Source organism: Zonotrichia albicollis, chromosome 3 (assembly GCF_047830755.1).
Source record: "Zonotrichia albicollis isolate bZonAlb1 chromosome 3, bZonAlb1.hap1, whole genome shotgun sequence".
In the NCBI taxonomy this organism is placed as follows: Eukaryota; Metazoa; Chordata; class Aves; order Passeriformes; family Passerellidae; genus Zonotrichia; species Zonotrichia albicollis.
Genome location: NC_133821.1, coordinates 116,868,831 through 116,896,138, shown reverse-complemented (window position 1 = coordinate 116,896,138; position 27,308 = coordinate 116,868,831). Strand labels below are relative to the sequence as shown.

General features: G+C 35.2%; 1 protein-coding gene and 1 long non-coding RNA gene across 7 annotated transcripts in view; one reads left to right on the top strand and one right to left on the bottom strand.

Annotated features, from left to right (window-relative positions):
- Positions 1-27,308, bottom strand: part of GRIK2 (glutamate ionotropic receptor kainate type subunit 2) — a 366,111-nt gene that overhangs the window by 318,509 nt on the left and 20,294 nt on the right. The window lies entirely within an intron of this gene.
- Positions 5,913-26,869, top strand: LOC141728633 (uncharacterized). The gene is made up of 2 exons (XR_012579791.1): positions 5,913-6,089; positions 25,658-26,869. It is a non-coding gene; the product is annotated as an uncharacterized LOC141728633 (long non-coding RNA).

Sequence of the window (27,308 nt, the reverse complement as noted above, 5' to 3'; positions counted from 1 at the left end):
GATTCAAGGAAACTGTTCATTTAGATGGGATTTTTCTAGACCCTTGATATGAGACTATCATTTCCTCACTAAGCACATGATCTGCACACAAGTAAAAGACAGAGATAACCTCTGCATTCCTAGTATTTTCTTTATGCACATTGCCGCTCACTCCTGTTCAGCAGTTTGTGAGATGCCACAATGGCAGTGGCTTGAGTGAGGAAATTCAAGAATGAAAGGAACACAGGTCAATGAGACAGAATGAGGAAAGGCTTTGATTTCTCTGAAATTCAGCCAGGCAAATCCCAGTATTCTTAAACCAGGGTTTGTTTTTTAACAGAACAAATATCATCTTAGGAAGTCCTTCCAATATATTTTCTTACTCTAACCCTTGCAGAGGTCAGAGACCTGAAGACTTCTGTAAGCAAACTGTACCATACAAATATTCCAGAGACAGATCTTCAGATTACAATAAGCAAATCCACAGATCTACAGATTAAGGAGGGGAGCCAAAGGTAGAGTAGAAAAATTTCCTAGTTTGAGTACTGACAGTTGCAGCTACAATTTTAGTTTAGACTTTGTAAGGCAAAGCAGAATAGTTGAATATGTTACAGTGGTACTGTTTTGCACTTGAGTGATTGATCACCAAACTTGTTTTCCTGAAGCTAAAGGACCTAAGTGCTTTTTTCTAGAACTAAGCTGATAAATATTATGTCTAACATACCTAAGGGCACAAAAGGTCCTTTAAAAATGTCACCAGAACAAAGTGTACATTGGGAACTAATAATAGCAAAGAGAGCCTGAGCTGTTTTAGAAGTGCTGCAAGGGCAGTAAAAACAATCTGCAGAAACAGTCCATGTTACTTCATCTGTAGATGGCAAACTAGGTTTTGAAATATTAAAAAATTTGGCATGAGTTTTTTTAGTTTGCTTCTTTGTATAGAACTATAAAAAAACCCAATAAGAAAATAACTAATACTGAAATACAAAGAAAGAAACAATGTTAATATAAAATTTAATTCCTCACAATCAATATCAAGAGACAAATTCTCAGCAACATGAAATAAATAGTAATAGATCACTGAAATATGATCTTTAATATACTGTAAAAATTAAGCAGGTAAATAGTTCTGTGAAACAAGAAGTTTGCAGAAATTACACAGTGTGAATTATGCCATAAATGATATAGCCATCCTCTCTAAAACAGGATTTCCAAAATTTGTTTTAATGGAGTAAAATTGACTTTAATTTTTACACGTCAGTTGTTAATTATTCCATCCCATATAATGGGTAGAAGTCTATATGTTCTATACAAAGACAGAAACATTTAACAGACCACAGGATGAAAATCTATTTCTCAGTTGAAATAAATAAAAATTTCCTAGGAATAATCTGCATAAATATGTCCCAACCAGATCACCTGTAGTGGCCAACATTATATATCAGACTTTTCTGCATTATTCATCATACTTAAGGAGTTAACATTCAAGTTTTAATGGAAATGCATATGAGTATTATTTTTAACTGTTAAACTCCCTAAAGTATAACATATCACAAAGTTTATCTTTAAAATTAGCAGTCATGTAACTCTGGAAAAGGGATTGTAGAACAAAATGTATAACATTTTAAAATCACCATCTGAAGGACTGCCAATCAACCAATTATAATTACATATTGTGCTTTTTAAAAAGAAACCCAAAATAGAAATGTCCTCATTCATACGCTCAAGTATGTCATTTTTAAAAGTCTGTAACTTCATCAATTTTGAACTGATGTACTGTCTTGTCTTGCATCTTAAATGCAGAAGACCTGAGTTATATAAAGCAAAGTAGAAAGGCATAAAATACATATTCTTAGAAAAATACCTGCTGTTTGCAGGTGAATAGCCCTACCTGGTTTTCTTTACAAAGAATTCTTTTTCGTGTATACGCTCAGTTTAGGAAAACTAAAAATCTCTGACAGGGTCAAGTAATGAATATTTAAGTGTAAACTTAGACCTTTGGAGGTTTTGGAAAGTAATACAACAAGCAGCCAGTTTGTTGTATTGTATTTGTTTGTTTGTTTTTAAGCCACCATCTATTTCTGTATATCACACAAGGAAAAGACATTTTTGTGAGGATTAATCCTCAAAGGTGTTAAAATCACCAAACAAAAATACCTTCTCAATGAGAAGAACATCAGAAAAAATTAAACTTATTTATCTTTGGTTTAACAAAGTGAAACAATAATTCATAGATATTCACCTTCTTTGTCCCCCCAAGAGTGCAGTGGAACCTATCAGCACTGAGGATCTAAACCTATTCAAAAATGCCACAACTAAACAGAAAACAGTTGAGTTTTTTGCAATTTTAATTAACAAAATATGATTAAATGAGGCATGAGGAACAACAAGGGGTTTTAAATACGCTAGTGAATCTCTGCCATTTATATTTTCAATACTGCCAGATGTATAAATAACTGAGCCATTTACTGGGTTAAAACCTGATAGTTGTTTCACATAATCTACGTCAAGTTATAACTTTTTCTGGGAGCTGAGGCATACTGGAACATGTATCTTACTCTCAAATAGTCAACTAGACACCAAGTGTGTCAGTTTATGTACCAGCCAGAGAAAACTTATGTCTTCATCCAAATCACATTTACTTTCCTTGTTGTTAATGTTACCCATGTTGCAGAATAGAACTTTTCAAATGCTTTGTAAAGTGGATGGCAATTTTATAGAAAGACTTGTAAAGCATCTTCATGTGCTGAATGTGGAGGAAGACAATGAACTTCAATGAATATTACTGAAATAAAGATTAATTTCCATGTTTGTGGCTTTCTGACAGCACTTCTACTCTGCACCTGACAGTGAGCATCACTTTGGTTGAGGTAGTACCAACACAAAGAGTAACTTGAGACCAAGGATATACAAAGGTCCTAATGTTCAACTTCAGCCTTCATGTCAGGGTTCCCTCAAATCCATGGGTTGTGCCAGGAGGCTGAGAGGGGGAAAAAGAAATCCTAATGAGCAGGAGTTCCAGGGATATGACAGGGATATTTTCTGACAGAATATCCGAGCTATCAAGAACAAGTCCATAAGAGTATACCATCTGTGAAAATAAATGAAAGGCAAGAACAGACACGTCTGTTACCAATACCAGCAAGTCATTATTTCAATAAAGCCCTTCCAGACTCTATGGGTTAATCCTGTTTTTCCTGTAAAACTTCCCCTCCCAGTTCTCAATTGCTGCCTGACCAACCAGGAAATCAAACTAAAGATATTGTCCAATTTTGCATGTCCCTGAAGCTGCAATATTAATTTTCCTTCTACCTTTCATTTTAGCAAAGGGACAAATGTCATCCAGAAATAAAATAAAGTATCTTGATTCTTCTTTGTCTCTATTGTCTATTATTACCATATCAGTATTTATTTACAATCAGCAACTATAGGTTCTATCTCCATACCTCTTTCACACAGGTATTGTAGCATTTTTTATAGGAATTACTGAGTTTTTTGCTCATCCAAGGGTGGGGATTTTTTTCCCTTTAAAATAACAGGACATATCAGCTATGCAGCATAGTATTCATTATTTGTATTTATAAACATCCCTGCAGAACACCTGCTGGGAAATAGTAAATTCACAATATTCTCTAGATACTTTGCAATCAGTGAACTCAGATTTTTTTTCCTCTAGCAATACAACAAAAAATGTCGAGCTGATTAAGGAAGCTTTATGTCTTGTATAACTTGTTTTAATTGTCTACAAAGACAAAAAATAAGCATGTAAACATTCATTCTATGTGCAGTACAAACTCAGTTGGTCTGATTATCCTACATAACTTCCAACCATTAAAATAACAACACGACATAGAAAGTTGTGGAGAATCACACCTCAATTTTAAAAGTATATGTGCCCAAATAAATTGAAATTATAACTTTTGGTTAAATATTTTTTCATGGGAAATGATATCATTACCATCTTGTTAAATTTAATACCTGTTTTAATGATATTTACTTTCTTTTATACTTATAAATCAATCACCATAACCTAAAGACTAATTTTCATAATTGCTTGGTTGATGGCTAAAAGCAGAACTCTTAAATTTAATTTTCCTTTTTGTATAGCAGAAATTTTAATGGATTTTGAATTTACATATTTAATATGCCAAATAGGTACCCACATATTTTAGCAAGATTAATTACAAAATGTCAGTGATTTCTATATAGAAGACATAACTGTCATTCTGTGGAACAAAAGGTTCTTTAAAAAATTCAGTAAAATCCTCACATTTCACACAACTTCAAAAGGCAATGAAACATTTGGTACTGATTTCAAAGGAATTTGCAAAGAAATATTGATCCCCTTGTCTTTAAGTGACATACATGACATATTGTGATTTCTGTTGGATATTTAACAGAAGCATATCATCACATTGTCACTTCTTCATTTTGTAGTTTGTGGTGCCTACTGTACCCTTAGCTTACTTGGGGATGTAGAAACATAATGATATTTCCTTAACAGATTTCACATTCATTTTGTCTGACTTAAATATACATACAGTACTTTTGAATCAATACCTACATTTAGAACAGTAATCCTTACCCTTTACAATCACCAATTTTAAGTTTAAAAATAAGTGCTAAGCTCTGGAATAGGATTTTTTTTTTTTTTTTAGAATAGAATGCATTTCAACTACTTCAAGTAAAGGAAAATCAGAAGAAAATACAGTTTCCTAAAGATGGTCTCAAAGCTCGGTCTAGATTCTCAGGCTGGATGCGAAGGAACAAACAATAAAATTATAGAACAAAACAGATTGAGTTTATATGCCAGATGCTTTAGAAGTCTCTTCCACAAGTGTCACAGACATCTTTTGTGAAAAATCCTTTCTTTAGGATTTTTCTCCCTTCTGAGAAGCTGTGGCCTCAGCAACAAAGTGTAAACAATGGTTATCAGCTGCTGTGGAATTACACCTGCAACAGGTGGATCCGTGATTGGTCTTGGGTGGATGTTTGGATTTACTGACCACTCACGCAGAGCTGGGTCTCACTCTGTGCTGAGACACAGAACTTTGTTATTCATTCCTTTTCTATTCTTAGCTTAGCTAGCACTCTGAGAATTTTTCCTTCTATTCTTTTTAGTATAGTCATAATGTAATATCTATCATAAAATAATAAATCAAGCCTTCTGAACATGAGGTCAACATTCTCGTCTCTCTCCATCCTGCAACCCTTGTGACCACTGTGACACACAAGGGATCGAAGTTTACAGAGAAAAAATAATTTTAAAGCATGAAGAGTGAGCAGGAGGGGAAAATTACAGAATGCATTTTTAGGACCAAGAAGCCACAACATAATGTATTTGTTTTGATAAGAAGTGAGAAAAAGCAAAAGGATTTCACTGCTACTCAGTCAGTCACAGCCCTGCCCTGCCTGGCCAGGGGCCCCAGCAAGCCGAGCTCCCACTGTGACTCAGCCTTGGCCCATCCCAGAGAGGAGCCCCATAACCAGGACTGGAGCTGCCCCCGGGCTCCTCCTTGCCCTGCTCCTGGCTGGGATGCTGGGATTGGTCCTGCCTGCCTGGCCCTGCCCTGAGAGACCCTGGGGGACTCCTCTTGCTGCAACATCCTGACAGCAAAATGCAGAATAAAATATTGACTTTGTTGGATTTCAACCAAAACTGTCCTAGTGCTCATTGCTTTTCTGGGCCAGAACTACCAAGCATTTAATTTTCTCCTCTTTCATACCCAAGTATGGCCATATTTTAGTGGTCTTCAAATCAGCAAACTGCACACAAAAATTTTTAAAAGGCCAAATTCTATTTTCAGGTCAGCAATATCAAAATTAGATTGTGTATTTCGAAATGGCTCTGCCTACTTATCTTTTTTAATTTAGTTTAGCTTACCTTAGCTCAGTTTATTTAGGGCTGTTTCTTAGGCTAGGTGTTCCAAATGATAATTTTTATTCTTTTTTGTCTCATTAAAGAAAACTTCAGGCTTCCATTTCCTTAATAACAGCTAAACCACAAATCTGTGCATGTCTTGAATCAGTTGGACTTCTTGTGAATGGATAAATCACAGTTACAACATATGTGCAGCAGTTTGGAAGATTTCAAAGCGCCACATCTCCAGGTATGTGAAAATCTCTGACAGGTGTCCAAAGTCCTGAAATTCTGCCTTGACAAGATTTCCATTTTACCAACTATAGCATGGATCCAACAGACTGGGCTTAGCACTGCACTGAAAGATTAATACAGGTAATTCAAAAAGTCATGAGGCTTCAGGTCTCAAAGGGAATCCTCATGAAGGTATAACAAACTACACATGTTACCTGAGGCTAAAAGCATCATCACTTCATACCCAAAGCAGAGAGCAAGAACTTGAGTGCAAGGAGACAATTTGAATGCACCTACCACACATGCCAAAGCCCTAGTCTCTCTCACATCCTCAAACAGCATTAAAAGCAGTGGAACCACATGCAACATAACCAATGGCAAATTTCACAAGGTGAATTTTATCTTCTGTCAAGTTGCACGGCCAATAGGTATTTAAGGAAATTAAAGAACATACTGAGCCCACTGAAACTTAGGGCTGTATGTCTGATCTCCTCTATTATTATGATGTTCTAGTGAATGACTTCATAAGAACACCATATAAATGAAAAGATTTTGCTTGGTGTATCTGAGAATCAGTTATTCCTCTTCATGCATTAGAAAGATTAGAAGCCTCTCTAAAAGATCTTTCATGTCAAATAACATTATCAAAATATGGGCACTTCTAGGGAGATTTTTCCACAGTGGATTTCACAGATTCAGGACTCAACTCAGAATTCAACTTTAGAAGTTCAAGCCCTGACTGGTAGCTGCTATAATTTTGCACATAAATAAATAACAATTATTATTACAACTTGTATCATTGTAGATAATCTAGTGTAGATTATCTACATTGTAGATCTACACTAAGTGTAGAATTTCTCTAATAAATAAAGTATAAGCAATATAAAGAAATATAGTAAATTATCATTAATACTATGAAGTAATGAAGCCATGGTTTGCTTTCTTTAGAATAAAAAGTTTGTGAAATAAATAAAGTTGTAAAAGCATCAAATATTGATGAATTAGGAAATGGTGATAGCAGTGTTCTGAAAACAGATCAGAATAGAAAAATGAAGAAGCACAAGGATTAAACAGAAAGAAGTGGGTGCATATTAAGATATGTATAGAAGTCATTGAATACAAGACTAAACAAGCAGTGAGAAAAGTAAATGACTAAAAAGTCAGTTTACTAAACTTCTGCCTACTTAAATAAATAGATTTTTTAATGAAGCAGTAATATTAAAAAATTGAAAGCAAACTGAAAATACATTGACAGAATTTAATCAGAGCACGTATCATCCTAAATTCACAGTGTTTTATACATGCCATTGTATCCTTTCTTAAAGAGGCACGTACATAATAGTTAGGCCTGGATGACTTTGTATTGTAAGTTTCTTCCAAATTGCTGAATAATTTATGCAAAAGCATTGTATCTCTGTTAATTAATAAAAAAAAATCCCCTGTGAAATGTCTTATTTAAAGGAAGAGAAATCCCTATTCCAATATTGCACTAGAACCAAAAGTTAAAGATATCTTCTTTTTTTTTCCTAGACATCACACTGTGTTTGCTTGTAAAATGAGTAGACCATGCTATGAGCATCCCTGAACAGTGCATTCTGGACTGGGTTTTTTTTTGTTTGGGTTTTCAGGTTTTTTTTAAAGGCTTTATATGGAGGCAGCACAGGTTGCAGGCTGAAAAATGCTTAGAAACTAAAGGACTAAACACAGAAAATATTTCTTACCCAAAACCCACAAACCAGAGTGCTGGAAATTCCAGCAGACTCATAATCTTTCAACAGCTCACTGATAGTTTATAATGACAGGAAGAAACATATAGATACATTAAAAACCCTAGGAAATACAGCTGTGTTTACACCAGAGTATTAAATTACTTTCTCGATCTGTTCAGTGAGGGGTCCAAGGCTGGAGCACTCTCTCCTTTGAATCAATACAGCCAGACTTCAAGAACATTTAAGTCACATATATCTGATTTGTGACCAGCTTGAGGTACACTTGAACACACTTATTTTACCAGTCGTATAATACACCCAGCAGAGACTCTTCCAGAATTTGGTCTGCACTCAATACATCTTGCATCATGGACACCTAATAGACTCAATTTCTGCGCTCTGCAGACAGGAAGCTTCTTGCTAACAGAATGTTTCTTGCTAACATTCACAATAACATCAAGAAAGAAAATAATATGCAAGAGAAGCCAGGATCTAAATTGAGCTAAGACTATCCATCTACCCCACTCCTTGCCAGTGCTCTGTGTTCTTTGGTCATTTTTTCCTGCATGGCCTAACTCAGGATATTCTGGGAAACCTAGACAAGAGAGCCTGAAATTGACTCAGTCTCAGGTGAAAGTTTTAGAAAAAGAGAAGAAATATCTTTTTCACAAAAGAAATGAAAACTGATTTTTCCATGCTTCAGACTGATTACTTCTAGCACGACATAGTCAAGAAGCCACAAATCCATACTCCACAAAATCCCTTGAACTCAATGATAATGTGAGACACTTCTCTGTCAGTGCAAAAGCAACAGATGTTTGTAAGTGAACCCTCAACTTTTTTTCATCTACCAGGGTAATAAAGATATACCCACACAGAAGAAAAACAGTACTGGACAAACAATAGCTGCTTTATTTTACCCATACTCATATAACATCAAAGGAGTGTATCACATTTCCAATGGCAATTGTGAGGGACTTGAGATACATTTCACATGAGGCCTCAATGCTGGTTCCAAAGAAGATAACATTTTACATATTTATTTTGTTTTGGGTACCCAGCAATTTTAACCAGTAGATGGTAGCTGACTTCCCTTTTTTAGTAGAAAATAAAAAACTATACTGACAAAAAGCTCTCTGTCACCCATCAGCTATCTGGAAAGGGATATGATAAAAAATATTTGTTGCCTTTACTGAAATGAAGGAAAGAAAAATACCCCAAAACTGAATCAGTATCTAAAATTAATTTGCTCTTTCATAAATCATCATATATTTCATATCCCTCATCTCCATCTACTGGGCTTTCACATTTTTTAAGTTTCTCTTTCATTATTCTCATCTTAATTCTTGTGTAATATAAATGTGCAGCCTTGGCTGTGAATTGAAATACACAGATTAAAATAACGACCAGCCATGGGGGTCCCTCCCTTCTAAATACTTAAAGTTTGGAGAAGTTTATTACCTGAAAGGCTGACTAGTTGTTCTCTAGCAAGTAAAGAGAGCTAATCAGACTCATGTTGAAACAAATGGGACACAGTCTGCACAAAAATGCATGTCTGTGAGGGTCTAATGGCTGCTTCCAGACACAGGATATAATCTCATCTTCTTCCTTAACTTACCTTTTAATCAGACATAATTAATAATAACAATAATAATAATCAATATTAAAGGCATTTCATCTACATCTTAGGCAATAATGAACCAAGAAGAGAGATGTGTCTACAGTTTTTCCCACATACTGCAATACCGTAAGCATTAACTGAGAACTGACAACCATCATTTAGCTCCTCTGCATAGAAAACCATGGCAAATACTCTATGTTGGACTTAGTTACCATGGGCCTCCTGTGTTGTTAATGTCATGTGTTTCATAATTTCTTCTGAAGATGGAAGACCAAGAAACCAAATTGGCCGAGTTATAAGGATCTAGGATTTGCAACACTTTGATCTTCTGCACTCTTTCATTTCAAGCAGAATTGCATCTTGACTGACCATTGTCTTTATTAATCATCTTCAGTGTCTCCTGACACAGCAGGAATTAAGGACAATTATATTTGGGGAAAATATAAAAACAAATCAGGTGTGTTTTCTAAGGAGACATAGACTTAGGATTTCATACTTTTCCTCAGTTCTTGTGGTCATAAGTAGAAAATAATTAAAAGAGAATTTTTAAAACAATTGAGAGCTTTAAAGCAAATCACAATTGATCCCCCTCAATTTGCCTTTCTCTTCAAGCCTCAGCATTGTTGGTTGGTTCTCCTTTCTCCAGATACTTCCTATTACCTAGCTATAGGATATGAAAGACTTTTTGCAGTCCTACTAATAGAATATATTGAGATTACAGAATCTAAAGTGCAAATAGTATGTTAAATTACTATTAATATTTGGGCCACAGAAACATTAAGATTTGTGAACAGAGGTGAGATGTCTTAGGTATTTCATTTCTAAAAGTAAATATTTATCAGACTTTCATAAGTTAAAACAAAAAAATCCACTGGTGAAACTCTGTTGTCTTTCTTATTGTTGATTTTTCTCTTTTGCCACCTCTGTCTTCACAGCTCAAAGAGCAACATAGGTATGGCAGGTTTTCCCCATGGCCTTGAGAGCCTGAGGCAAGAAGGGGTAGTCCCAGTCTGCTCAGTCCTTTTCTGGTCATCACACACTGTGATTATTTGAATTTTGTATTGAAAATGTTTGTACTGAAAATGCTTTTCCCCTTTGCAGCAGTTATTTTTTAAAACCGTATTGTCTGGGTGACTTTGGGGGCATCTAATTTTGCTTTTTTTTTATGACAAAGGCTCTAGTTCTGCTTCAGATATACACTTTCTTACCAACTTTTGTAGCTCCTGGCAGGTTTACAAACCAGACAAAAATATATATTTAAGGCTCAAAAATGATAAATAAATAAGTTTTGCTATATAAACAGAACAAGTGGTTTCTTGACCTTCATCTTGTGCAGACTTCAATTTTAAAAGTGCTGTTCTTCATTCACACTTCTCTTTCTCACTACTCAGTGCAGACATAGTGTTTAATTCAAGATTTAAAATGGATGTTGTTTCCTTGATGACATGGATGCATTTAGTACTATGTGGCTTTTGGCTAAGGACAATAAATTGGGGTTTGTTAAACTCCAATTTGTTTGTTGAGGTTTATGAGGAGCTTAAGTACACCTTACTCCATATGCTGCATCTCTGCAGTATCTGAGAAATTATGAAAAATCCAATTGCTTTTAATTCCTTTCATGTTGCTGGATTGATAGTATACATATTCTACTCCTGCCTTGAACTTCTTGCATAAAGACTAAACTCTTCCCTCAGAATTTATGTCTGTGGTTATGCAAATGCTGACGGATACATAAAGATGTTAAATTGATATTAATTATGATTGATCAGGAATGGAATTCAGTACACACATTTTCTCACAGGATGTTCCCAGAGAGTCACTCAGGGTTATTATTGCACAACTGCTATATTCACATTCGCAGTGTTAGGATGGCAATAGTAACTCTGGGGACTGATTTAACTTAGGAAGCTGTGACCAGATAGATGAAGACCAAATCTGGTCTTCATCTTCCTGGTCACAGCTTCCTAAGTTAAATCAGTCAAATCAAATACTGTCAAATCTGACTTTCTGAGTGCCTAAGTGTGCATTTTCCAAAGAGATTATTGGCAATGCTGCAAAGCTAAATTTGAAATTAAGAGTGATTTTTTTATTAACTTAAAAATAAATATTTTTATTTTATAAAATATTTATTATACGATGTCAACTAAGCAAATGAAAACTGGGCTAAGCCAAATTGTCTGCTGGTTTTTTTAAATTCTACATCAAGACAGAGATGGCAAAAGCCACACAAGAAAATGTTGGACTAAAGAAGACTTAAGGTGTCATCTCACAGAAGGGCACTGTATTTTCTGCAGTGTTCCATGAGGTTTGAACACTCATGTTTTGCATGCTATTTTCCAATAAATGATGTAAATTTAGAACACAGGAATAAAGTTGAAAACAAAAAGACAACAGTGTTTTTATAGTTACTTAAAAAAAAAAAAAAAGCACCAAATTAAGATAACATTAAGGAAGATACAAGCTGATGTAAAGTTTACATTCTTCCAAAATTTGTAGTTGGGTGACTTTGATTCTAGCTTTTCTCATATTTGGGTTTGAGCAGACAAAATGTCTGGCTATAATTTAGGGAAGTAAAACTCTACAAAACTGCAATAGTCAAATGCAAAAATTGTGTTGTAATTTTACCCTAAATTCACCCTACCAATTTGAATGGAATCTTATCTGAAGGTGTCCTAGATAGCCCATTTAAATACATTGGATAACACAGGAGAAACCTTTGTTCCCTCTCTGAGCAGACTAAGCAGCTGATTGATGTGCTGATACATCTACCTAACCTTCTTACACCTCCTTATCTTGAAGCATACATTTTTTTTTCCAGCTGTACAATCCCTGAATCCAGTCCCCTATTCTTTTAGCCAAAAGCATCTGAAGAGCAGAAAAGCCCTGCAGCTATTTCTTTATTTTGTGTTGTTACACTTCCCAAAATAGGTCAGTCTTCCAGCAGCAAAGAGCTGCAGGTTTAAGGTAGGTTATCTCACAATTAATTGCAGTCTAAAGCAGTAGCTGGAGTGTTAGTGGGTACTTAAGTAAAACAGCTGTGTGATGAAAAGATCTCATTTTTATGAGCGTTTTGAAGCTGAGGAAAGAATTAGGAAAACCTCATTCAAAACTTCTTTTAGCTGCATGCTACATCCATAATGAATATAAAGCAGGAAGCCATACTACACTACAAAGGCTTTCTCCTCCCTTTCACATACACTCAATTTACACATTTGAGAGTTCACATTTACAAAATCCTAGTAAGAAAATCTGGTCACATTCAATGTAAGTAAAAGGTAAGAAGGAACATTTGCCTCTTCTAAGAAGAGTAATTCTTCTCCTAGATTCCAAGTACAATATATATTTCTCCAGCCATTTGAATAAAAGCCAATTTTTTTGCACATAATTAAACTATACTATTCCAGATAACAAAAAAGAAAAGACTGTAACTGTTCCAAAGAGTAGAAAGTTTTGAAGAAAACTCACTTTGCATCATTTTCAGGCAAATTACTGGCACTGCAATTCCACTACAAAATAAAAAAATGCATACACTAGTACTTTCTTAGCCCATAGTGTGTTTTGGCCACCTTCATACTATTCCTTCTTTCTTTTCCTAGATTCCAGTTAAATCAGTCACAATGCAAACAATGGTAACATTTTCAGAAATTGTATTAAAATTATTCCTAAATGAATCATAAAGGTTACATCTATCTTCAATAAAAAACTTCTATTTTAAACGAAACATTAGTCTTTTGGATTACCATTCAGCCTTTTCATTCAAGTTAATAAAAAGGAAGGGGCTCTTCATTATCTAAAGAGAGTAAAAATGCAGTCAAACTTGGGTAGTCTCACTAAGAAATTGAAGCAGGCAAAGAAGAGAGGGAGGCTTGTCTTTTGTTTTTAGATTAGTGTCCCCTTGATGTTCAGAATAGCATAATAGTCATAGCAATACAGCTTAACCCAGTTTATGAGAACAGGCATGATTGGCCTTCTTTTAAATTTAGGGAAAAATAATTGCCCCATTGGTTTAAAAGAAAAATATTTCCACAGGACCTGAGCCTCCACAGACTTGAAACCACACATTCTCCCTTTTACAATTGCTCCTTCACCTATTGTGACTAACCAGACTTGAGCTCTGTGTGAATAAGAGCATGGGACTGGACCCTTTAGGGCACCCCCTTATGTATCAGATCCCAGCCACATTTGTTTGGCAGCAGTTTGGTTTGTGCAAGTGATGCATTTCACATGATCATCCTTTAAGCTCATGACATCACTTTATGCTGAATTGTGCAGCACACTTTTATCCAATTCCTACCAGACTTCTTAAGAGAAATGCAATGCATGCCTTTATTTACATATGATTTTTTGTCTTCAGCATATGATTATAAACAGACTCAGACCAGCATAAAAGTACTGTCTGACCAAAAAAACACCAAACCCAACAAACAAACAAACACAAAAGCGAAAAGAAAAAACAACCACAGAACCTCATACAAAGCAGAAATCCCCATAAATACACCAACATCATTATTTGAAGGGATCTATGCAATGACTCTTCATAATATCATCTGCCTGCTGGAGAAAAAGAGCGTCTACCATGTCTTAATCTTCCACTGCAATAATATTCAATTTTTACCTTTTTATCTGTTGAGGTTTTGCCATAACATAAAAATGAACTATGTCAACAATGTGACATTTAATTCTGAACAAAGCATTAAATAACAGAAAAATATATAAAGTTATACTTTCTGAATTTTAGCTTTGCAACATATTGGTAAATAATAACTAGGCTTCTATGCCAAATATTATTATATTAATTTTCTTTAATTTTAGCTTTGCATATTCACTGTGCCTGCAGTTTGTCCCTGCTCTTGAAACAAGATATAGTCCAGGGCTGTAAAATTTATGAAGTTATTTATGGCATCAGTGGAATACAAATTTGTCAACATAGTACCTGGACACCTGGTGGACTGGGACTACCTTATCACCCAGAGTTTAACAAGGGACATATCTATATCCAGCTAAAGAATCCATTACCAGTCCTTTTCTTGGGAAAAATAAAAGACCTCGTGAAGGGGAGATAGCATGTTGTTGTTCAAAGATCAAATGCAAATTCAAATCACAGGCGCTCATCATGCTTTCCTATCACCAAGGACAAGATTATTAGGCACTTCTAAAATGTTGTAATACAATAATACAGCATTAAGGGTAAAATGATAAAATCCTCTTTTAATGACATTGTAATTTTTTTTTACAATACTTCTTTAAATTATGAAAATACATGTTGTGTTGCTACACGCTGCTGTCCAGAGCTAGAAAACCATTAAATATGAAAATTTTCTTTTTCAGTTTCAAAACCTGATATTCATTGATCTCCATAAAATTCATACATTGACAGATCATGTAGCAAGTTATTTTCTGTTTTGATCTACAAATGACATCAGTGGCCCAAAAGTCAAAGCTATTGATTAGACACAAGCGCCCAAAGAGGACAAGACAATGTTGGACAATTAGTCTGCAGTGTACATTTATGCAGTACAAATGCACAGCATTTCCTTTTAACTTTCAAAGTGCCACTCAGGGTTGAGAGAAAAATTAACAAAGTAAAAATAATTCTTCCACTGTCCATGCTATCTAGACTGCATCAAGAAATAATAAAGCAATTCAGCCTCCATGCCTGTTACTATGGTAACAAATTCCCTTCAAATATAAAGAAACAGTGGACTGGAGGGGATCTCTGAAACCTTTTTCATCAAACACAAAAACTTGTCACAGATATACTATCTATTTTTATTTGACTCTGCCTTAAATATAATTTCATGTTTTACTCCACTGTTCCTATGGAAGGTGAATCAAAAAGCCCTGAAATAGTCTCCTGACAGTCTGAGATCAACAGTACTCCTATATTATCATTCTCCTTTAAGTTAGGTAACTTAGCCTCCCAAAAATTTCACTTTGTGTGTCACATAGATATAGCCTTATATTTCATCAATGATGTTTTGACTGGATAAGACTATCTTAGTTTCCTAATTTAAGGCAAGTTTTTGTTCACTGACCATTCTCATTTCCTTTTCTTTGCGCTGCTTTTTCAGTTTCTGTCCATCTTGATTGAATATAGGTCACCATAATAGTCTGTTCCTTTCCAAGTACATTCCTTGTACTCTGGCATTTCCTTCCTGCATCTCATCATTTCTTTTACGCATATATTTATGCCCTTAAATCATAGGCAAACTACATCTTTCAAATTTCATCTTATTTCTACTATCCTGTCATCAGGATAGTCCTTCTTGCTTTATGTAGACTTCACCCTCATAGTTCTCTTTTTCTTGATTATTTCAGTAATTAGGAACTTTAAAAGCTGTTGTCAAAGTGTAACTTGATACACCAATGCTATCTTTACTCTTGCCCATCAGCACAGTCCACATTACCTCCTCTTCAATCATTTTCTTAACATTATCCCAAGATAATGGTCACCATTTCTAGTCTAACTATGGCATTTCCCATGTACCACCTTGTCAAATCACTTCGCAATTTAGAAAGATTAGATATACTTGACCAACTTTTTCTAATAAAAACTAAGTTTCTCAGGTAGATTCAGCAAATGAAATCTACAGTGCATGCAACACTTTAGTAATTCCTATTTTCTGTTTAAATCTAATTTTTGAGGCTTTTGTTTCCTTCATATAAACATATATGGCAGTTTGGCACAAACTAGCAGAGATTGTACATTTAGTAGTGAGTGCCCTACCACTGGAGAAAGCATTCAGGTTTTAGATGTCCCAGAGTATACACTCCTCAACTCATCTTTACTAGAAAGCTGTACACATCTCAATTTTTGTTTCAGTGGGTATTTTTAACTTTATATTTCATTCTTGTTATTTACAAACCTAAGAAAACTTCTCATATTCATTTTCTTTGCAAGGTCTATTTCATCTTGACCTTGGACACCTTTCATTTTATGCTTATGCTGCCTCATTCCAGGAAGGCTCATATTCCAGCTCACTACCCCTAGCCAATGCTTTTACTTTATCAAAGGTTGCCCTTTAATATTGAGAATGCTGGTTCTCTTATTTAATCTTCAGCTTAAATGTCAGTCCATGTGAAGTTCCTGCCACTTCTAAAAGAAGGTATAGCATAAAATCCTGTCCTGCTGGTTAAAAAAGGGTAAAGTGACCTGCTGGCCTCTGCTTTTTTCATTATTGGTAATATATTTCTACTAATTATTACTAATTATTTTCTATGAGAATATAATACATTTTATAATTAGAATTCCTGGAAAATACTTTCTCTGTTTAATAGCATGTCTGTTACCATGTTCATACATAATAGGGAGCACTTCAACCATTATCATACCACTGCAATATATCCTGCATAATCTATCTTCAAAACTGACTCCAAATCAAGAAGCTCAACTAATGACATCAGTAATGCACATTGTGCAGTGTTACACTTCTAAAGTGAAGGAGGATTTAGGCTGTTGATTTTTTTCTAACCTTTGAAATTGCTCATAAGGGTTTTCTGAACATTATAAAATAGGAAAAATTATCAATAATTATAATAAAGTATTTTTAATTTTTTTAATTAACTGTATTACATTTCTGTGTAAGACATCAAAACAAGCCAGCAAAAATAAAAAACTTCTAATCATTAAAGAAAAGTTTAAGCATAAAGATTTTCATTATTAGTTTATATTCTGTAAAAGTAAGTACTTTTTTCTATGTCCTTCATAACCATCAAATGACATTTTCTTATTATATTTACAACTTTTAAGGTATAATCTCAACAGAGGATTGGTTTACATCACATAGGAAGTTAATTCGGTTGCTAGCAGATTTATTACTTACTTAAGAATGTAAATAAAGAAATCAGTATTTTGTGATTTGTTGAGTGTTGTAGAGATAGAGCGTGCTTTAAACATTTTTGCTGGATTGTACCAGCCACCTCAATGAAATCGCTCAGTCTCACCTACATCTATGATTTAACCAGCTTTGAAATCCTTTCCCAGAAGAGATAATTCTGGGATGTTTGTTTTTCCAGCAAAAGCAGGTTTTTGCCTTACTATCAGTATCATTTTGTATTCATGTTTCACTACATACCTGGAATGAACTGCACTGCTCCCTAAAATAATCTTCCAAATATCAAATACATAGGCAATATGAGAACTTGCTTTTTGTCTAGACATACAATATATAATTTCTGAGAAGCTGTCGTGTACTGCAGTCATCCGTATAATCTCATTTCAAACATCTATTCAGGCTGTGTGAAACTGATCTCTTATTTTGACAATCTTCAGCGCAACAAATCCCTTAAATAATAATAATAATATAAGATCTTCTATGCTACACATAACTTCTTTTAGACCTTCTCCTAAGAAAAAACAAGTATGCCTTCATTGCTTTATGCTTTAATGTGTGATTTCCTTATCAAAGCTAATTATAATTGTCACTTCTAAATTTGGTTTGAGGGCTTTTTCCCTTTTGATATTTTAGTAGCTAATTCTTACATGGTTTATTTCTATAATACTTTGTAAACCAGGTTTGTCCTAGCAAGTGAAAACCTCTTAGTAAGTATCCAGAACTTCCAGGAACTCAAAAGAATGGGCCCAGACACTGACAGAAAGCCATGGAGTTCTGAGGCAAGGGAACATCACTCTGTTGGAGTCCAGAGGAGAGCCATGAAGATGGTCAGAGGGCTGGAGCACCTCCTCTATGGAGACAGGCTGAGAAAACTGGGTTTATTCAACCTGGAGAAAAAGCTTCTGGCAGACCTTATAGCAACCTTCCAGTTCCTTTTTTAATAAAGTCAGAGGGGACTTTTTAACAAGGGCATGCAGTGGTAGCACAAGAGGGAATGGCTTTAAGCTGGAAGAGAGTAGGTTTGGATTAGACAGTAGGGAGAAATTCTTGGCTGTGAGGGTGGTGAGGCACTGGCACAGGTTGCCCAGGAAAGTCATGGATGCCTCATCCCTGGCAGCGTTCCAAGCCAGGTTGGGCATGGTTTTGAATAGCATGGTCTAGTGAAAGGTGGTCCTGCCCACAGCAGTGGAGTTGGAACTAGACGACCTTTAAGGTCCCTTCCAACACAAGCCATTCTCTGATTCAATTATATTGGTGAGTATGGCTGTTGCTAATATTAACATATTGAACACCTTGTGGGAACACTGCATATGTAAGGCTTTGTGGCTGTCATTGACTGCTGATTACAGCAGTGTCAAAGCATATATCAGCTTCATAAACTAACTTGAAGAAAACTGCCCAACCACTGTTTTTATAACAAAGAAATGATGAAGTTTCTTACTGTAAAACATCTGAACATTGTTACATTTATTTTACTTTCTTTGGTTCAATAAAAACAACACACTCACTTTTATTTTTCCTTCAAATATATAGGTCTAGTAATTACCACACCCCAAGCTCAAATGCCTCAATTCCAGTTTTTCATCCCACTCAGTCTCCTTCTAATTCTATCACTTAATCCTTTAACACCTAAAGCCAGCAAAGCCTGTTTCTTATTTTAACACTCCCAGCCTACCAAAGGTTCTGCTTTTGTGCATGCCTGGAAGCCCTTAAGGCTCAACAGTAGCAAGAGAACAAGACTGTACTCAAGTCAGGCTTAGCCCCGCTGGGTGCATGAAGAGATGAGCCCTTCCTCCTCCTGCTTTGCCTGCAGTGCTTAATCTGATAGCTGGTGTTAGAGCATGCCTATTGGATTTGGTTTCACACAAAATACCACAACAGCCACAGGAAGAGATGACTTCCCTAACTTTTTGCAGGGCTCAATACATTCACCTGCCTCAATCTTGCAAGAATTAAAATCTATGCTTTAATCCTGAATCTGATTGTATTAACCATCAAATTATTGAAAATTCAAAGGTCATAGAATTGGTGAATGCCTTTAATCCCTGCTTCTGTTGAAGCATTTCTGTTGTACATTAAAGCATTCAAGATTCAAAAGATCAGCAGAGGAAGAAAGAGCAGTATAAAACTCAACAGATTAGGAGGAGTCATGGGGCTCAGTCTTTTGCCAGAAGGATTATTATGCCTTTAACAGTCAAGGGATAAAAAAAGTTATTTTATGTCTAGAAGAGAACTCTTGCAAGCAAGTCTGTTAACTGCTAAGCTAGAAAGTCCTTTTCCTTCTTACTGTGTCTGCCTCAATACATTATAATACAGAAGCTGAAACAGCATCAGCAGCAGGTTTGCAACAGATGTGTATTAAATCCCCATCATACATAGCAAAAATTGGCCTCAGAATTACAACATCCTGTAAGAATGAATTAGCTACTCAATAATTCTATTAAAAAATGGACATCTTCTCTACTAGTCCTTCAAATAGAATGTGATAAAACAGTTTGTAAGTTTTTTGGGTTTCTTTAAAGCCAGTTTTACAGACAACTGTAAAAATAGTTCCTGAGACACAAAGCAACCTCTTCATAGCTATGAACAAAATCCAATTCGAGGACATGAGTCATTCTCCATTTATCTGCTAATTTCTGACTATTCACTGTTCCACACATCAATTTTTCTGGCTTCCTTTCCCTGCATATCCAATACAGATTCTGAGTACCTAACTCAGGACATTGTTTTTCCTTTTAGGATGCAATTCCCCAAATTTAGTTTTTTAAATAAACAGTTAAATATTGATATGACTGATTAGTATAACCTGTAATAAGATCTGGACACACTGGAAAGAACTAGTCAGTATTTCCACTTTTTATAAAAAATCTTTGAGGTTTTCTTGAATTTCTTGCATGTACATCTGGGACCTAAAACTTTCTGTTTAATTGAAAACATTTATCAGTTTAGTTTGCATCTCACATCTATTACAGTGGTAAAATGTCCCAGACAAACAAACAACAAAACCCAAACAAACAAGCAACCAAAAAAAGCCTTTGCTGCAGTGCTTAAGTTACTCTTAAGTTTCTAAATGACAACACATTCTGCCCACACAGAACATGACTCAATCTCTTGCCATCACTTACACTGGAAGAAAATAATATACATTAAAGATATATAGAATAGTGGAAGGAAAATATAAAGTAATGAGAACCTCACCTTTTAAATGGTGTTAGAAATCTTCACAGGGCTATTTGAATACAGAGATTAGGTCAGCTATTTAACAGAGAGGTACCATTTCCTCTGTAGTAAGTCTGTGTTTCAAAGCATCTCCAGGCAAGCTGGTTCCAAGAGTCAGCATTGGAAATCCTGCCAATTGCCTCAGCAGGCATCTTACAACCATGTGAATTTTGATTTGTTTCTGGAAGTGTCCCATATTTATCTCGCTGCTCCAACTGATTATCAAAATTTAAGAGGCTGTTTCACCTGTGTGAAAAAATGTGGCTAAAAACTACATTTTAAATCTGAGCATACTGTTGGAAGAAGAATAACTATGACTTTTTTTCCAATGCTTTTTCATGCTTATATGTGTGTAAAGCTATGAACCAAATGTTTTCAAAGATTTTCACTTCTTTTTTGTCATACCTATAAGATACAGGAATCTCACATCTTAGTTTTACATTTGCTCAGGGAGCAGTGGCCATTCAGGTCCGTGCAAGAAGACTTTCAGACACTGAGCTTTCACTGAAGTCAGAAGACCTACTTCCTTATGTGAAAGCAGAATTAGAGAGAACTGATCACAAAGCCATCATGGCATTTTACTGTGTCTTATTTCAATTCCATTACATTCAGCAGAAATTTTGTAAGGAGATTTATTTCCTTTTGTTAAATGATATTTGCTTCAAAACACTTAGCCTTGGAATAACTTTTCCTTTTGCTGGCAGAAAAAAAGTAGTAACCACAGCAGAAAGTGAAACTGCAAGGGTTTATTCCAAAAAGAGGAAATAATAAGGAAATATTTACTAGGAGGACTTTCTGGCTCTCTGCGTTCCATTGGCTTATTTCTAAGGGTGATGCTCTGAACACATGTACAGAAAGAAGAGCATTGACAGCACAATGGCAGCAAAAGGACTTAACACAAGGAGCATGTGTCCCATCCTCCAAGGACACTTATTCACAAATAAAAGTAGTAGCTGTGCAGGCCTTCACAATGGATCTATTCCAGAAATCCAGAGCAAGTGGATTCTTTTCACCCTATCAGTGAAATAGTGTTTACTAGAAATTAGATGAACAAGAGAGAAATAATAAGCTGTACATCAAATACATATATGCACATATCATTCATTAGAAGCAGTAATTTATCTAGTTTTCAGATGCCATCAGTGTGGGTTACTACAGCCATCTACACTGTTTAGCACTTCTGTGCAGTAACCCAGATAGGAAATTAAAGACTGTAACTGAAAAGTAGTTTTAAAGGTGAACATAATGTGACTGAATGAAACATGCCTTAAAAATGCTGGGTGAAATTTTCTTTGATTTACAGCAGTGCTGCTGTCATGCCTGCAATGACATTACACATATACTGAGGTGAAAAATGTAACCCCGTGAAATAGGGCATTCATTTTGGGAGCAAGGTACAACTAAGGGCTAGAACCACGTAGGGATTTCAGAGCATAGCCTCAAGGTAAAGTTCATATCTAAAATCCCTGCATAATTTAGGGAATCCACTAAGTGACCATGATCAGCAACCTAATGGTTGTTAACAGGCAGCTGATGAGATGACATAGTAATCCTTGCAGCGATATATTTAGGGGAGGCAGACATGCAGATTCAATATTTTCCTTATAGGGAGGGGGTTAAAATCTCCACCTTCTATCAGCCTTGGAAGCATATAAATATAAGCTTTACAGAACTCAAAGAACAACCACAAAGGAATTGTGCTGAAAATGAAGGGGAGGAGAGAAAGAAATCACAGTGCTCCACAGATGAGCTGTAGAAGCTAACATGAGGTATGGACTAGAAACTTCAATTTGCATATACGTGTATGTAACTATGTGACATCTAGTTATAGAGGAGAAAATACAGATTAAAATTTTCATTTAAAAAATATAAAATAAGATTACATCAAGATACTGGAGAAACAAAAATAAAGTGTTATATCTATACATGCACATATGTCCCTGTTTGCAAATACACATATTTCAGCTTTAGGCTTAATATGTCTGTGTCCACCCTTCTCCCTTCCCCACATGGGATAATCTACCCTGAGTTGGTTTTTCCCAAAAAGAATCATAGAATCATGGTTTGGGTTGGAAGGGACTTTTAAGACTATCCAGTCAAACCTTTCTGCAGTGAGCAGGGACATCTTCAACTAGATCAGGTTGCTCAGAGCACATCCAACCTGACCTAGAATGTTTCCAGGGATGGAACATTTGCTGCCTCTCTGAGCAATCTGCTTCACCACCCCACAGTAAAAAACTTCTTCCTTAGATCTAATCCAAACCAACCCTCTTTTAGTTTAAAACCACTACCCCTTGTTCTGTGGCAAGACACCCTACTAAAAATGCTGTCCCCAACTTCCTTACAAGCGCCTTAAGAACTGGTAATTCAGGAACTGAACAGGGCTTGATATTAAGCCTTCTTCCCCCACACATCCCTATCCCATATTATTATACACACATCCCCATCCCATTCAGGGTTTCAACTGTCTTTCTCTGTATGAGATGGACACTTGTGAACAGAGACCTACATAGGCACCCTGCAGAATAAATCCAGAGTTTTATAAGTCTCAAAACAGAATTTGCTTTTTCTGGATTCTGTAGCAATCAGGAGGCATTTGTCCAGTCATGGATGAATAAGTTAAACAATACTTGGTTCAGTACTGAGCCTTGGGGGACAGGACTCATGACAGGCCTCCAACTAAACCCTGTGCCACTGATCACAGCCCCCTGGGATCTGCCATTCCCTTCCAGAGTTTACCTATGAGGATATGAGAGCAATGCCAAAAGCCTTGCTGGAGTCCAGGTGGCCAATATCCACTGCTCCCCCCTCATCCATCCAGGAAGTTGTCCCATTGTAGAAGGCAACCAGGTTGGCAAAGCATGATTTGCCTCTGATGAATCAATGCTGACTACTCCTGATCACCTTCTTGTTTTCCATTGCTTGGAGATGACCTCCAGGATGAGGCATTCCATCACCTTTCTGGAGACTGAGGTGAGGCAGAATAGCCTCAGGAATACTAAAATTTCTGTGTTTGTGTCTCTTACAGGATACCATGCTTGTACCATCATATTTGTGGATATTTCTCTTTTGTCTTACAATTTAAAAATACACTGAACTTTGAATTAGTGAATTATTTGAATTTGATATTCAAAGTTTTCTGCAATACATAAAAATGCAATTCATAAAACAAATGTATTTAACTGTTCAAAGCAGACATGGATTAATTTGTCTACTCAAAATATTCCTCTTCTCAAAGCTGTTTTCAGTTAAAAATATTTCTCTTCACATCTATAACTTCTGCAGTTGCATTATGCCATACATTTCAAATCATGATGATCAATTGCTGATAAAACTATGAAACAATTCCCTATTAAACAAAGTTAACAGTGACTATCAATTTAGGCTATATGCCCAATGCATTTTTTGCCATAAAACAGGTTTGCAAGTCTTAAATGGTTTCACATTCCTCTAAACCATACTAAGAGCATAACATGAATATTTTAAGCAGCTTAGCTTTGATTTAAATATATTTACTCAGGATATGCTGGCAGCATCCCAAAATGCAGTGTAATACCCTTAAAGCTGGCAATTCCAAACTCAATTTAAGAGAGCAGATAATATGGGCTAGCAGCATTAAAGCAAATAAAGTCAATTAACAGGAGTTTTTTTCCTTAATTTGTTTTCTCTAGCTTGAAATTGCAAAGGATGGATAAAGCTGTGGGATTAATGAAGAAGGAAATTAATGGAAACTGAATATAAAACAAAAAATGGAACAAAGAAGTCCAGGAGCTATTATTCATTACTCAGTTCTTAAGGTTTAAAATTGTATAAAATTGTATAGTAATATTCTTTGATTTAAAGCAGTCACAGTGCAAAATGGAAATTCCACCTTTGGAATTTTTCAGACATTCACCAGCATATTCTAAGAGAAGCAATATGTTAATTTGACAGCATTTACTTCCACTGAAAAAGAAATTATTGAAAATGTATTTCTAGTTATAGAAAATAATGTTTACCGTAAGAGCCCTGCCAAATTATCTGTTCCTGAGATTTCCCTCAGACATAAAAACTAATTCAATTCATTTTTAAAGGAGTTAGTCAGGCTGCTGTATGTGCATATTGAGATGTTGGCATTTAGGTGTTCCAAGATCAAGACAAGAGGAAAACAGCCAAAAATAGTCACAGAATAGTAACACATTCCACAAGTGAAAACAAACACTTACATTATTTAGTTACTGCTTGAAGATATTTCATATTTTCCTGCCTACATTTCACCCAGCTCAAGAACAGCAAAAAAAATGAGTTCTGTTCATATGATGCTGTCTACAGTTACACTGGAAACATTTTATTGAAAGTAGTGCTGGAAACATTGCTAGTAATTTCCCAGCACCCACTGATATTATGTTGTAAACATAATAACAGTAAAATTTTGCTGTTAAATACCTACGTTTCCAGTGGTATCTAAAAAGACAAAAACAGTCACTTCACCAGGAGAGCATTTCCCAACAATTCTATAACACAGCTCATAGGAGGTTCATTCTAAAGAACATTCTAGGCATATGTATACCCATATGCTTTGTTTCGAGACCCATCTGTTTTGATTTGATATATATGCTTCCAAAAAACATTTATTTTATGAAACATACAACAAGTGAAAGGGTCCACAATACTTGCTTTGAACAATACAGAGATTCCTTGTAAAACAATTATGTTATTTGGATATATTTTCATAAATTTGCCAAGGAAATTACAGAATCTTTTCTGAAGCTGGAAATTGCATTAAGCTTCAAATCAAAATTGTGAAGTTAAGATGTAAAGTAAAGTTTTTGTTATTATTTCTGGGAATATTTAACTTCTGTATTACTGAAGTCATTCATTACAGTCTCTAAATCATTGAATGCTGTGATTCTAAGAGGATAGGTATTTGATTAGTCTCAAGTAATCAGATTTAAGCACCTTTGAAGAATTGTTTTGTTTCACAGTTTCCAGCCAGGTAAGGGTATACTTTTCTAAGTCAAGCCTGTAAGCACACAGAATCATCCTGGATTCAATAAACCCTGAACCTGAGTCAAAATTAAATAAATAATTTTCAGATTATATTTGTTTAGAGATGCATATTTCAACTTGTTCTTAGCATTTCCTGACTCTTTAATATAATGTAAGAAGTTAATCCATCAAAATCTTAGATTCCTTAACAGACAATTTTTTCTTTTTACAGGTCTTTAGCCAGCCATAAAATCTCTTGCAAGCCGACTGCCTATCTTTGAGATTACTTCAACAGTGTGTTAAAATGTGAGGGAAAATCAACCTCCCAGCAATGGGAGATTCAACATGACAAGTCTGAGTGAAGAAAAGCTTCAATAACAAAGTAACAGTAAAATCAACTACTGTCATACATGCTGGTCTCATCAGCCAAACATTAATAATGGAAAAAATGTGGAAGAATTAAAGTCAAATGTTAACTTTTAGGAGTTCTCTCCTTTCAGGAAAAGAATCAGATGATGTATGATCCAGAGTGGCTGTACCCCCAAGTGCATGCCCAAGCACAAATAGCAAGTGTAGAAAATGCAGTGTAAGAATCAAAGATTATTTGTGCAAAAACTGAAAAAACAAAAAAATTGTGACCAGACTGGGGAAGGAGGATTTGGTTTTATCAGGAAATAGATATCTTATTCATGTTGACAGATTCCTCAGAATGCTGACTCAAAACTAAACTTGAGGAATTTCATTTAATTAAAAAAGCATTATGAATTTATTATGGATCAAAAAACCCCAAACACACAAAGCACATCCAAAATACCCTAAAGAAGACCTACCAAAAAAAAATCAACAAAAAAAACCCAAACAAACCAAAAACAACAACAAAAAAAATTCCAAGCTTACTCACATTTAAAAGCCAAAAGTTTTTAAATGCAAAATGTATGGTCATTAAGCATAACCTATGATTGTTGACCAGACTTTAATTTTAAAAATCAAGTTTATCCACAGGTAAAAAATTGTTTGTTATTTTGATCAGACTGAAAAGTATGTATTGTGAATTCCAATAGGTGTACTCTAATTCAAGAGCACAGGCACATGACAAAATATGTACCTCTTTTTTCCATAAGCAAAAGCAGGACTTAGGAAATGTTTGATTTTCTATGTGAGCTATTTTCTTCTCTAACACTTCAAGTGGAACCCTATGACCTACCACGACAACTCTTAAAATGCGATTTCAATGCTTCGCAAAGCACATGCATGAATTTTATATCACTACCATAACAACATTTAATATTATTATTAAGCAGGATTAGAATGGATTTAAGAATGTTTTGAGAACCAACATGAAAGTGAGACACCCAGTTCTGAAACACAGCTTTTCCCATTGTAATCTGACAGATGCACCTGTAAAAACAAATGTAAAATCCAATTGTGGTGCATGGCTGACTAACATTCTTTCTAAAAAGATAACTTTATTTATTTAATAAATTTTCAGCATTTAGCAGCATCCTAAAAAATAACTTCCATAACTATTGGTAAATTCCCAAGAACTACAGGGATTTAGGAATGGTATTCACTTAAATTTGCATTCTTTTAAAAATAATACTTGGTTTTAACATGATTGAAGTTTCTCTCTCTTGTGTTTGTCTGGTCATTACCAACATTTATCTATTTACTGGAGTAGTATCCAGTCAAAAAAACATGGTCATGATAGATCCCTTTCAAGAAAGGATAAATTAGATAGAGAATACAAGATCCTTGACCAAGGTTCCTTAAGATTTATTTATAATTAATCATCTCATATTTCTGTCATCAGTTTTATGTATGGTTATACTTACTGCTCTTCCTTTTGAACAAAAGAAATAGTTCTAGAAAACTGACACATGAAG